Source organism: Heterocephalus glaber, unplaced genomic scaffold (assembly GCF_053883595.1).
Source record: "Heterocephalus glaber isolate CG9 unplaced genomic scaffold, H.glaber_assembly_v1.0 deba00001497, whole genome shotgun sequence".
In the NCBI taxonomy this organism is placed as follows: domain Eukaryota; kingdom Metazoa; phylum Chordata; class Mammalia; order Rodentia; family Bathyergidae; genus Heterocephalus; species Heterocephalus glaber.
This window is the reverse complement of record NW_028258320.1, coordinates 58,454,572-58,467,461: the sequence shown is the minus strand read 5'-3', so window position 1 is coordinate 58,467,461 and position 12,890 is coordinate 58,454,572. Positions and strand designations below refer to the sequence as shown.

The following is a 12,890-nucleotide window of genomic DNA, read 5'->3' as shown; positions in this document are numbered from 1 at the left end:
CTCTCCCTTGATCATGCCAGCTCCATTTTTACATCAGAGACTTTCCAACAGCTGTTCCTCCTGTCTAAACTGTGCATCTTCTCCACTGTCACAAAGCAAGCTCCTTCATACCACAAAGACCTTGACTGAAATCTCACTTATTCAGAGAAGTCTTTCTCTGTCACCACATTGAAAGGAGCCAACAAGGAGCTATGCCAACCACACTTGCCAATTCAAGGCCATGTAAATGCTCTTATTACCACTTGAAATTGCTCAAGTTCAAGCATCTATTTGTTGTCTATCTCTATCTACTCAGTAGCAAGCTCTGTAAGAGCAAGGACCTTGTTTTCCTTACTGCAATGCCCAGCACTTTGATGACACTTGGCACTCAATAAACACCTGTGAAGTGATCCACATTATCGTTCAACTGACAACTTGTGTCTTTAGCAAAGACATTTACCCAATGAGGAGTTTATGAAATCTTGAAAATTCAACTTACCTATCTGATAACAAGAGATAATGAAGAGGCACTGAATCCCATCTAAAAGCCCATCAGAGGAATATTGACGGGCTCTGGGTAAAAATTAACTCCATAATTCAAAGGTGTTTCTGAGGCATCTCCAATGTTTAGGCACCTTCTGTGAGCTAGGGCTATGATAGTGAGCAATAATTCATGGCTGCTTCCCTCACAGAAAGGACAATTTAAATGTCTTAAATCTGGAGATAAGTCCATCTCACTCTAAAGATAACAAAAGCATGTTATTACAGAAGAACCTGGGTCCTCTGCTTCAATGACCAAAGCAGGAAAAAAACGTTCTGAAACTCAGTCTTCATCCTAAATGGCAGAGCCATTTCTGTACCCTCTGGCCCTTCATTTTTCCTGAATCGTTTACTCTGTGCTGAGGGGTGTGATGGAGGTCACCATATTGGTTGGTGTGATGAATCCATTTGGCTGAAAGGAACAAGGGAAAGTTGGGTTATGTGTATCGCAACCCAAGGAGCACTTAACAAGCAACTATTCAAATTCACAGACTTCATTATAACTATTTCACCACAGATTGCAGTTCCTACCCTTCTCTATTCTGAAACTTTTATAAAAGAGGTCACAAACTTGACCCATCCCAGCTTCACATCTCTTTGTGCATACAGCCATAGCACAAGGAAAGATGGGTAGAAAGGTAAACAAAAGCCAGGTAGGTACAAGAACAAGGATGGAGCAGCCAAGAGCTTGATTCCACGGCGAATGAGATTGTTTATTACCTAACTTGCTAGTAGTTGCCGCTGTAGCTTCTCTCTGGATTTGAAATTACACATTTTTTTTTTTTTTTTTTTTTTTGGTACTGGGGATTGAACTCGGGTCCTTGTGCTTGCGAGGTGGGAGCCAGAACCACTGAGCTAAATCCCCAGCCACATTTTCCATTTCTGACAAGACCACCAGCCTTGCCATGTGAGGGCAATTTTAAGGAAAGAAGCAGCAGAGCAGCTTTACAGTCAACACAGACAGCAAACCCTAGCATGTCACAAGGAGAAACAAGATGCTCGCTCGGGCTTTGAGATGAGAAGGGTGATGCACTTCCTTAAAAAAAAGAATCCAAGTTTTAGGAGGGATTTATTCTGCTGGAAAAGGAGTTAAGGAATAAGTTTGGTTTGGGGGACCTCCAATTTTTGGTTCCCTGTACCTGTGACATTAGGTATCCTTTCTGAATAATATGTAACAACATGTAACACTTGGAAATTCAATGTATTACCTCCTAGGAGATATTGCTAGCTGAAATAACACAATGTAAGACAATTACTAAATGTGAATTCTCTCTCAACAAAGCTGTTATAAGTAAATCTTTAAAAAAGCAGACCACTCACCACACTGATAGGCATATGGCCAGCAGGTTCTAAACTAAGCAGAGACATCTGGGAGTCATGAGGAAGCAAACTAAGAGCATTTCATTTTTCCAGGTGGAGCCTCAGTAAAATATATGCTATTCTACAGCTTAGCCTTCTGGTCTTTGCTAGTCTTTCGGCTTGTACTTTAATATCTTTTGGTTGAGGAACTAATTCAACTTAGCTGTAGAGATTCCAGTTTTTGTTCTCTACGTTTCATAATGTAATTAATGATTCACATCCAATTACACCATGTTAAAAAAAAATCCCTTCTCAATACTTTCTCAACTTATCCTGGACCCAGTGCCTCCTGTGCTGACTTGATCAGTGCTCAGAAGGGAAGCAGAAAGCTCATTTGCAAGCATGAGCTGGACTTTAAATGATCGTTAGTATTTTAGCCTAGTCAAGGTTGTCTGAAAATGCATGCATCTATTGGTTATGATTTAAGAACACATGACATGTTTTTCAAGGAAATTATAAGAAAGGAGGAATGTGACTTCAGAATAACTCATTAGCATTCACTCTGTAAACATGGGTTTCATACCAATTGGATATATGTGTTGTCTCTCTTCCCTATCTGGAGAGGTCCCAAAGTGAGGTCTGAAAGCTACAGTGCAGATGGCCTCCACACTGGGTCCAAAGCTTCTTCTCCATTATCATATCCTGTTTACAACTATCAGGCCCCCAGGGACTGAAGAACATGTTGTATTTGTGATTCTCTGAGGCTTTTTCCATTTCTACATCTACTGCAGGCCCTTTCCACCTCCTGGATGGCCCAGCATGGGGTTTGGATATCCCAGGGACCTGACTTTGATTCATTTTGCAAATGTAGTTCCTGGTAGATTTTCTCCCTCTGTTCTCTCTCCCCCTCTCTCTCCCCTCTCTCTTCCCTTCTTCTCTCTCTCTCTTCTCTGTACATGATGGGACAGAGTGATCTCATTCTTCAATGTATCACTAAGCACAATACCTCATTCATACTTTGTGTTCAATAAAATTCACGATTTTTTTATTTCAGCCTTTTTCATGCATGCACAAATTTCTTCTAAATCCATCAACATCACTTTTTTCCAATACTGGGGATTGAACCCAGTGCCTCATGCATCCCAGACAAATGCTCTGTGACTGAGTTACATCACTAATCCTTTTTGGTTTTTATTTTGAGACAAGGTCTCATTAAGTTGCCCAGGCCGAGCTCGAACATCCAATCCTCCTGCCTCAGCCTCCTGAGTAGCTGGATTGCAGATGTGTGTCCCCACACGGCTCCATCATTATTTTTAGTTGTCACAACTACCCCCAATTCTCTAAAGATAAAGAAGAATACAATAGTAGAAATGTAAAACACAATTTTGGAATGATACAGGAGTCATGGTACACTGGCTCAAATGGTGCAGGTTAATTGCAAGGCCCTCAGAGTGAAAAAAGAGATTATGCATTAAGACTCCTTTTCTCAGGAGCAAAGCCCTAACACTCAGACTGTTGAGGGGAATATGAAATATAAGACAATTTCCAAAGCAGAAAATATATACGGCCAACAAACAGAAAATTCAGCCTTATCTATGATTTGAAATTAGACAAAAATAAGATGCTATCTTCTCCCATTAGATTAGCAAAATGTAAAAATGGTTATGTGCAATTCCAGGGAGACAGAAACTCTCACACACCACCAGAAGTCATGCACACTGATGTAATGGTTTGCAAAGTGCAGGGAAGTTCAAACTTTCCCTCTGAAGGTTTGGTAACAGAGTCTATGAAACCAAACTAAACATTGAGGCCATTTCTTTAAGACAGTAGTTTGAAGGACCATACTTTGGAGTATGTTTTGAGTCCCAATGAAAACAATTGATAATATAAATTTAAAAGTCTTACCAATGTTCAAATCATTTACCTAGTACTTTTCCTTCCAGAAATATAGGTTAAGAACATGAGCAGATATGTGGTCCAAGTGTTACATACACAGATCTACATTATTTAAAATGGTGAAAAATTAAGAATCAAGGTAAATGCCCAACATCAGGGATATAGTTTTTAAAGTTTATATAGTCATATAATATGAGTGCTAGGTGGCTATTTAATATATTTTAGAGAACTTTTAATAGCAGTGGAAATAGGTCACTCTAATTCATGCCTTGATTTTAAAAAGGACTGTGGCAATGTTAGAAAAGGCCAAATAATGCCACCAGAAAAAAGTTTCTTGCAATAAACTGGATGTTTATATCCCCTCCCTCCAAAATCATATGTTGACACTCTAATCCCAGTGCAGCAATATTAAAAGTTGAAACTTTGGGGGGTAATCAGCTCATCAGGATAGATTGAAACTAGTGCCCTTATAAGAAGAGGACATGAATGCTATTAGTGCCTCTGGTAAAAGTCAGATGGTACAACAAGAAATCAAAAGTCTGCAACCAGAAGAGGGCCCTTACCAGAACCCAACCATACTGGCCTCCTAATTTCAGGCTTCCAGCCTTTAGTGAGTAATAAACTTCTATTGACCCAGTCTGTGGTACTTTGTTATGACAGCATGAGAGGACTATGATATATGATTTAATTCTACTTGTATAAATGAAAGGCATCCCACATACATATACAGGAAAATTAATATGAAATGATGACAAATTCATTCACAAAATTAATTTTTTAAAAGACTTCAAAATTTCTAACTTTAAAAAAAATGAGGACCAGTGTGGTGGCAAAGGGGCTGGCCATGGTTGTGCATGCCCATAATCCCAGCACTTGGGAGGCTGAGGCAGGAAGATTACCATGAGTTCAAGGACAGCCTGGGCTTCATAGTGAGTTCAAGTCTAGTCTACACTACAAAGTGAGTCTCTTTCTTAAAAAAAAAAAAAAAAAGGATGGTTACTGTCACAAAATCTTAATGAAAAAAATAAATTCATGAAATCTATTATTTCCTGCAATATGGAGAACTAGATACCCCAAACCTTCATGCTATGAAGTAACTAACAACTTTGGAAATAATCATAAACATATATATATATATATATATATATATATATATATATATATATATATATATCAACTTGCAAAGAAGTAAGGAAAGGCTGCAGAAGTAAACCTAGAGATTAAGGGAAAAAAACTGGAGAACAAATCCAGCTGCTGTTGGGGCTATTGCTGATTTCTGGTTACCTAGAGTTTTGGATTTAAAGCCAAACAGGCCAGGAAAAATAACACAAGACTTGAAAATCTGAAAAGTCAGATTAGAAACCCCTGTATATAAAGGCACAACTCATAATCACAAGCTGGTTTCCTTTCAGAGTCGGTGCCAAAATTCACACAACCTGCTTAGTATCAACAACCACAATCTGAAAATTTAGCATAATGTAAGCCTTTCTAAAAGAACCATAGGAATTCCCTTTGAAGGAATTTGTCCTCAGTCCAGAGAATTTCATGACTGTAGAATCATAATAACTATGAGATATATAGTTCTGATATATATGTGTATATGTGTGTGTGTGTATATATATACATTTATATATATACATTTACATATATTTATATATATATATATCAGAAAACATATACAAGACAAATGACTACAAGGAAAAGTCAGTAGAGAAGCCAAACTGCAGACTCAGATTAGTACATATACCTCATACTTAAGAATTAAAAATTACAACAAATAAAGTAACTATTATGTTTACAGTACAACTATAATGTTTACTATATTTAAAAGCATAAAAGAATTACTTAAAATTGAGTGAGGGACAAGGGACAATAAAAATGACCAGAGTGATTTCAAAAGAATAGAAAAAAGCACTTTCAAAAATAAGTCAATTGAAATTAACTCAGATGATTTTAACAGGTGAAAGTAGAATTCTAGTGAAGTAGAAAATAAACCTAGAAATATTTATTAAACATATTCTAGAGAGTCAAAGAGAATGGAAAATATAAAAAGTGAGGAGAAAAGAACATAGAATGAGACAGTATAAAATACATCCAATCGGAACTTTAAAAGGATTAAAATAGAGAAAGTGAAAGATAAGAAATAAATAGCTTAGATATTTCAAGAATTAATAACTACAATAACCATCAGATTTGTGAAATACAACAAATCATGCACATAACCAAAAAGAAACCCACATTTAAATACATCATGACACAGAAAGAGAAGCCCCTAAGCATAGCAAAAAGGAAAAAAAAAGTAGAAAAGTATGACAATTAGACTTAAACTTGCCTTCTTCACAGCAAATGTGGAAACCAAAGGCACTAGGATAGTATTTTCAAAGGACTGAGAGGAAAGAATGGTCAAGTTAGGATAGTAAACTTGTTATGGTTTCTTTTAATAATACAGTGAAAATAAACAGTCTTCAGAAACCTCCATCTTTCCATACTCAAGCCAAAGTGAGATAATGTATCACCAAAAACCTTTCCATTTAATCCGTATTTTAGGAAGGTGAAAAATCATAATTGATATCAGAAAATAAGATCCAATATTCATAAAGGAAAAAGAAACAAAGGCAATAGTAAACACAAGGTAAATCTAAATACTGTATAAAACTAACATTCAATTTGTAGGAGTCAAAAAAACAAAAGAGACACAACTAAAACACTTACTGTAATTAACAGTAATTAATAGTAATTGATGGGGTGATGGGATGAAAGTGTTCTAAGTGCTAGATCACCAAGGTAAATGAAAAGCCCGATTAACTTTTAGCTTTGTTAAGTTCACATGTTACAAGTTCTAGAAAGTTAGTAAAATAGAAATAAAGAGGATAACTTCCAACTAGCAGAGAAAAAAGGTTAAATAAAAAAAAATTCAAAAACATTAATTCAACACATGGTTATTAAAGAGACAAAAAGACAAAGTAGTGACACAAATAGGGAATCTAATTAACATGATAGAAAAAAATCTATACATATCAATTATCAAAAAATGTAAATGGTATACATAAAATGTAATGGTATACATTAAAAGTAAATACACAAAAAGCTCAAAAAATTTTGCAAGAAAAAATTAGTGAGCAATAAGATCTCATCATGAAGATACAATTGAATAAAGTGGTATTGATAAGCATATGCAAAAATTATTTTGAACTAAAGGAAAATAAAAAACTACATATAAAAATTAAAAGGAAATTATAGCTTAGAATAATTATATAAAACATTTGATCTGAACTTCCTCCTTAAGAATCTAACAAAAACAAAAAAGACCAATTCAGGATAAAGCAAATAGAAAATGAAAATAATAAAGTTAAAAGCTGAAATCAATTCATAGTTTGAATAATCCTTATCTGAAATGCTTGTGACCAAACACCAGACAGATTTTGAATATATTGAATTTTGGAATATTTGCATATACATAATTAGACATTTTGAGGAGGAGATCCAAGCCTAAACATGAAAATCATTTATGTTTCACAATCTTACCAGTATATGCACTCTCTGAAGGCAACTTTATACAATAATTTTAATAATTTTGTACATGAAACAAAGCTTCAGAGTGTGGGTAGGATTTTCCTCTTATGGTATCATATTAATGCTCAAAAATATTTGGATTTTAAATCATTTTTGATGTTGAATTTTTGATTAGGGTTGCTCAATCTAATAAAAAATTAACAATAGAAAATATCAATAAGACATAATCTAGATTTTTGGAAAAAAACCCATTAAAACAGACAAACCTTTAGCTAGACTTGTAAGGAAAAAAAAAAAAAGAAAAGACACAAATTACCAAAATCAGGGGATAAATTAGAGGACACTACTGAAGATCTTGGGATAATAAGAAAATACTATGAACAATTTTATGCCAATAATTTAAATGACTTGGATGAAGTGGCAAATTGCTTGAAAGACATAAATTTCCAAAACAGACTTAAGAAGTAGAGACAATGACAGGTCATACTAGAAGTAATGAATTTGATTTCACAATTTAAAACTTTCTCACATAGAAAACTTCAGGCCAAGATGTCTTTACTGGTAATATCAACAAAACACTCCGGGAAGGAATAACACCAATCCCTGAAAATCTCTTTTAGGGTTGCCGGAGTACAGCCTACTGTATTCTAGTTCTTCTCATAAAGCTGGTATTTTCCTGACACCAAAACCAAATAGAGTTCGAAAGAAAACAACACAGCAATATCTCTCACACAACAAAAAAGAATTCCATAAAGTATTCTCAAACAGAATCCAGGAGTATATTTGTTTTTTAAACATAAAATACATCATGACCAAATAGTTGTCCTGGAAATATATGGTTGATTTAAAATGAAAATCGAAGTTATTCCCCATGTTCATAAAATAAAGGATAAAACCCTTGTTTTATAGGTGCATAAAAGAATTTGCCAATATTCAACACCCAGGCCTGATAATATCTCTCATTAGACTAGTGATAAGAAAAATAACAGTTAAGAAAACAACTTGAATGAAAACTATACAAAGTACTTGGATACTTTTCTGCAAAGTTTTGCAAATGGACAATGTTTAATGGCACCAGTGCATCATTAGGGAAATACAAATCAAAACTACAATGAAATACCACTTCACACCAACTAGGATAGATATAAAAATAACAACAACATTTACAAAAACAAGTGTTGGTAAGAATGTAGAGACTTGGGACCTTTACACACTGCCAGTAGGAATGTAATATCATGCAGCCACTAAAGAAAAATGTGATAGTTCTGTAAAAATTTACTAATAGAATTAACGTATGATCCCGCAATTCCACTTCAGAGATACAGTACTCAAAATAACAGAAAGCAGGAACTCAAAGAGATATTTGTACACTCGAGTACATTGAAGCATTATCCATGACAGTCTAAATGTGGAAGCAATCCAAGCATCTATCAGCAGATGGCTGGATAAACACAATGTGGCATATGCGTGCAGTAGAATATTATTCAGCCTTAACAAGGAAGGAAAGTCTGAAGGACATTATGCTAAGGGGAAATGAGCCAGTCACTAAAGGACAAATATGTGATTCCACTTATATGAGTACCTAGAGTAGTCAAATTCATAGAGACAGTAGAATGCTAGTTCCTAAGGTGTGGGGATTTAACATTTAATGAGGATAGAGTTTTAGCTTTGCAAGATGAAAAGAGTTCTTAAAATTAGTGGTGACACTCTCAAAGCAATGTGAATTTACTTAGTGCCACTGAACCATACAATTAAAACTTAGTAGCCAAATGTGGTGGTGTATTCTTTTAATCCCAGCACTCTGAAAAGCTGAGGCAAGAGGATCAAAGTGTGAGCACAGCTTAGGCAATTAAGCAAGACCTTTTCTTTAAAAAAAAAAACTGGGAATGTAGCTAAGTGTGAAGGCCCTAGGTTCAATCCCCAGTATTGGGGGGAAAAACTTATGTATGTTTTATCACAATAAAAAAGAATAAAAATGAATAGAAAGAACCTTCTATATAGATGGGACTTTTCTGTATATTTTTAAAAGCCTTTCAGCTAACAAGGGATAAGACAGGGTATTGTTTCTCTTTAATTCTAACATTCTGCTGGAAGTCTTAATCAGTGCAATAGAAAAAAAGATGTCATTAGATAGGAAAACATAAGTAAAATTTTATTCATATATAATATTATTATGTATAAGGAAAATCGAAAGGCTTTACAAAAAACACTGCCATATTTACTAAATGCTTTCCACAAAGTTACAGGATTCAAGATTCCTATACCAAAGTCAAATATATATATATATTATTTTATTATTGTATATAATATATATAAAATTTTATATATTTGACAATGTATTGTTATATATATTGTTTATAACACATGTTATTTTATATATAGTATATTTTTATGTATTATATAATATAGCTTTATATATAATACATAGTTTATATATAAATATTGCCTAAAAAGTTGGAAATAAAATTTTTAAATCAGTATCATTTTTTCATAGCAGCATTCAGAATATGAAATAAGGATAAATTTTATATATACATACATGATCCCTATACTGAAAACCATAAAATACTGCTGAGAAAAATTAAAGATACTTGCAATGACATGAAAGAATTTCAAAAGCATAGCCTGACAGAAATAAACCTTATACCAAAGAGTATGCTCAATTTACTACAATTTATATGGATTCTTGAACAGCAACAGAAAGAAGACCCACGGATGGGGCTGGGGTGAAGGAAGATCAAGTACAAAAAGGTCCAACATGTTTGAAGTAACATAAATATTGTGTATTTCACTGTGGTGTTGTTCATGAGTATGTAGGGAAAAAAATGTAAGCACTTGAATATAAGTAAATGGTGAGTACTTAAAAAAAGAGTATGGAACCAGATTGAGGTGACTTCTTTAAAATGTAAAATTAAAATTTGTAAAAGTATGAAGGAAGCAAGAGTCTGTTCTTGCCTACCTCCTGCAGTGACATGATATGTCAAACGGAGTGGCTAAAGTACAACCCTCATCTTTCCAATCTATAGACAGGAACTGGGTAGCTTTTGTGATTCACACAATATTCAGGTTGCATGACAATTCCTACAAGGAAACAACTGGATAAGTCCAGGAAATTCTTGTATATACAAGAATTGGATACGTGAGTGGCACTGCCAGCCAATATTGAGCTTATTGATCATTTCATCAATAATCCCTGAGGACAACTGGAAAACCATTCAGAAAAAATAGATTCCAGCTTTACACCACTAGGGAGATATATCCACAGGGATTACTGAATTCAATAAAAGCACTGGTGAGCAATGTAGGCTAGGAAAGGCCTTCCTAAACCTGTCAGAGAAAAGACAAAGGGGAAAAGATTAAAACAATCAAGAATCTGAATGTCAAAAATTACCATGAACAGGCATGATGGCTAAAAGCAAGGTAGCATCCTGGATTGAATCCTGGAACAGAAATAGGCATTAGTGGAAAAACCAGTGAAATCTGAATAATATCTATATTTCAGTTACTAGTATTACATCAACATCGATTTCTTACTTTAGATCACAGGTCAATTTTGCTGCATATGGAACATGTGATAATAATATCTGGAGCCATTTTTGGTTGTACACCTATTGTGTAGGAAAGAAGGGATACTGGCACCCATGTGTGGAGACCAGGGAAGTTGCTAAACATTCTAGAATGTAGAGGACAGTCAAGAACCTCCAGCCCAAGACATCCACAGTGCCCAGATTAAAAGGCTGTTTGTGGCTGGGTGTGGTGGTGCACACCTGTAATCCCAGCACTCAGGAGGCTGAGGTAGGAGGATTGCCATGAGTTCAAGGGCACCTTGGGGCACACAGTGAGTTCAAGGCCAGCCTGAGATGCACAGTATGACCCTGTCTCAAAAAAAAAAAAGGCTGTTTGTGGTAAATGTACTGTAGTTAGCTATGACATTCACATGAGGGGAAGTTAGGCACAGGCTATATGGGAATTCTCTGTGCCGTTTCTGTAACTCTTCTGCTAATCTAAAATTATTTCAAAATTTGAAGTTTTAAAAATGACCATAAACAACATTGAAAATGAAAATACAAAATGAACATTCTTACATACATAAAAATAAAAAATAAGAAAGGACTAAAGAAAGGTAAATGAAGAAAAGAAGCAATTCACAAGAGAATTCATATTCATGAGAATATGAATGTGAAATGAGCATATGAGAAAATTCAACCTCTATGAAAAAACACAGACTAAGAAAACATAAATATCATTTTCCACTCATAAAATGGCACAGAAATTTCTGTAATGACAATACCTAATGTTTGTGTATGTTTAAAAAAGCTGGCACGTATAGGTAGCACAGAGTGTAATTTTGAAATCTACATTTAAAAGACTTAAAATTGTCCCTATCTTTTTAACCAGAAATTCCAGGAATCTAGTTTAAGAAAATCATACAAAATGCCAACATTTTTTTCTAAGGGCATTTATCAACACATTATTTTAAAAATGTTAAAATGAAAACAACCTATTTAATGCTTTTTAATGCTTAGGTAAGTTTATTCAGTAGAAGCTTCTGTAGTCATTAAATGATTAATAGGGAAATATGTAGGCCACAAACTAAACCAGGTCATGTTTTACATGGCTCCCTTTTCATTAAGAAAAGAAAAGAGAGTATATAGAAAAGTTTGTTGCATTCATAGGAGAATCCACATAATCTATTTGGAAACATATAATGAAATAATAATAGTGTTATTATCTCTGAGCTGTAGAGTTATGATTAAATTTCACTTTCTATTTATTTATATTTTAATGTAATTATATTCTAGTTTTTATAATGCATGTTTTACTTTTTCAATAAGAGAATGATAAAAGCAAAGAAAAAAATGAAGAAACTGATCCCATTAAACTATTGCATTTAAACTAATTGTGTTTAAAGCAATTCCATGTAAGCAACATTTTCATGAATCATGTTAAATCTGGAGGGAAACCATGGCTGCCAGCAGCACCAATAACCAAGGCAGACTTCAAGGCTAAGACACAATGGGCTTTAATACAACAAATCAAGTCACCACAGATTCTCTCTGCCATCTGGTAAGCTGGATCTCCCAAATGCACCTCACTGCGACACTCGATGGATTTTGTAGATCACCTATGCCAAATTCTGCTGGATGGTGCCTGCTGTCCCACCATTCACAGCTTCTTTTGCTGTAATTTTTGCAATGAAATGTTTCCCTAGGTCTTATATGCATAAGCACATTTACGATGGATGTGAAGAGCATGCCAGAGAAGTTCAAGGTCATCTGTTCCCTATCTAATAGGCTATCTGATCAAAATATCTTAAATATGGTTGACCCACATGTAGAAATGGATAAGCCTCGATCTTCTTCAAACCAGAACATTCAACTGCTAGATATACACTCGATTTCTGTCCCCTTCATTCAACTGCAAGCATGATCCTCCGATTCAGTATCTTGCCTGAGGGTTGAAGAGATTTTAAGTAAAACTACATATTTTTCCCTTTATTTCAAACAACTCACACATTTATACATGGGAAAAATAAGACAAAGCTAGAAATGGGTTTTGCACCACAAACATCACTATGCGATCTCACATATTTGCAAGAGATGACCCTCATGATGCCAGAATTTTCAACAAACAAATAAAAGTAGAAACTTTGGTTGAAGAAC

The 12,890-nt window shown here is 34.6% G+C and overlaps 1 protein-coding gene and 1 long non-coding RNA gene across 12 annotated transcripts in view; both read right to left on the bottom strand.

The window, feature by feature from the left end:
- The window catches only part of CUNH10orf90 (chromosome unknown C10orf90 homolog), a 265,804-nt gene that overhangs the window by 76,363 nt on the left and 176,551 nt on the right, over positions 1 to 12,890 (bottom strand). The gene's annotated exons all lie outside the window — the stretch shown is intronic.
- The window catches only part of LOC101719885 (uncharacterized), a 36,327-nt gene that overhangs the window by 16,649 nt on the left and 6,788 nt on the right, over positions 1 to 12,890 (bottom strand). Inside the window, exon 2 of the long non-coding RNA XR_002392647.2 lies at positions 10,619 to 10,667. This is a non-coding gene — a long non-coding RNA (uncharacterized LOC101719885). The remainder of the gene's footprint in view (positions 1 to 10,618; positions 10,668 to 12,890) is intronic.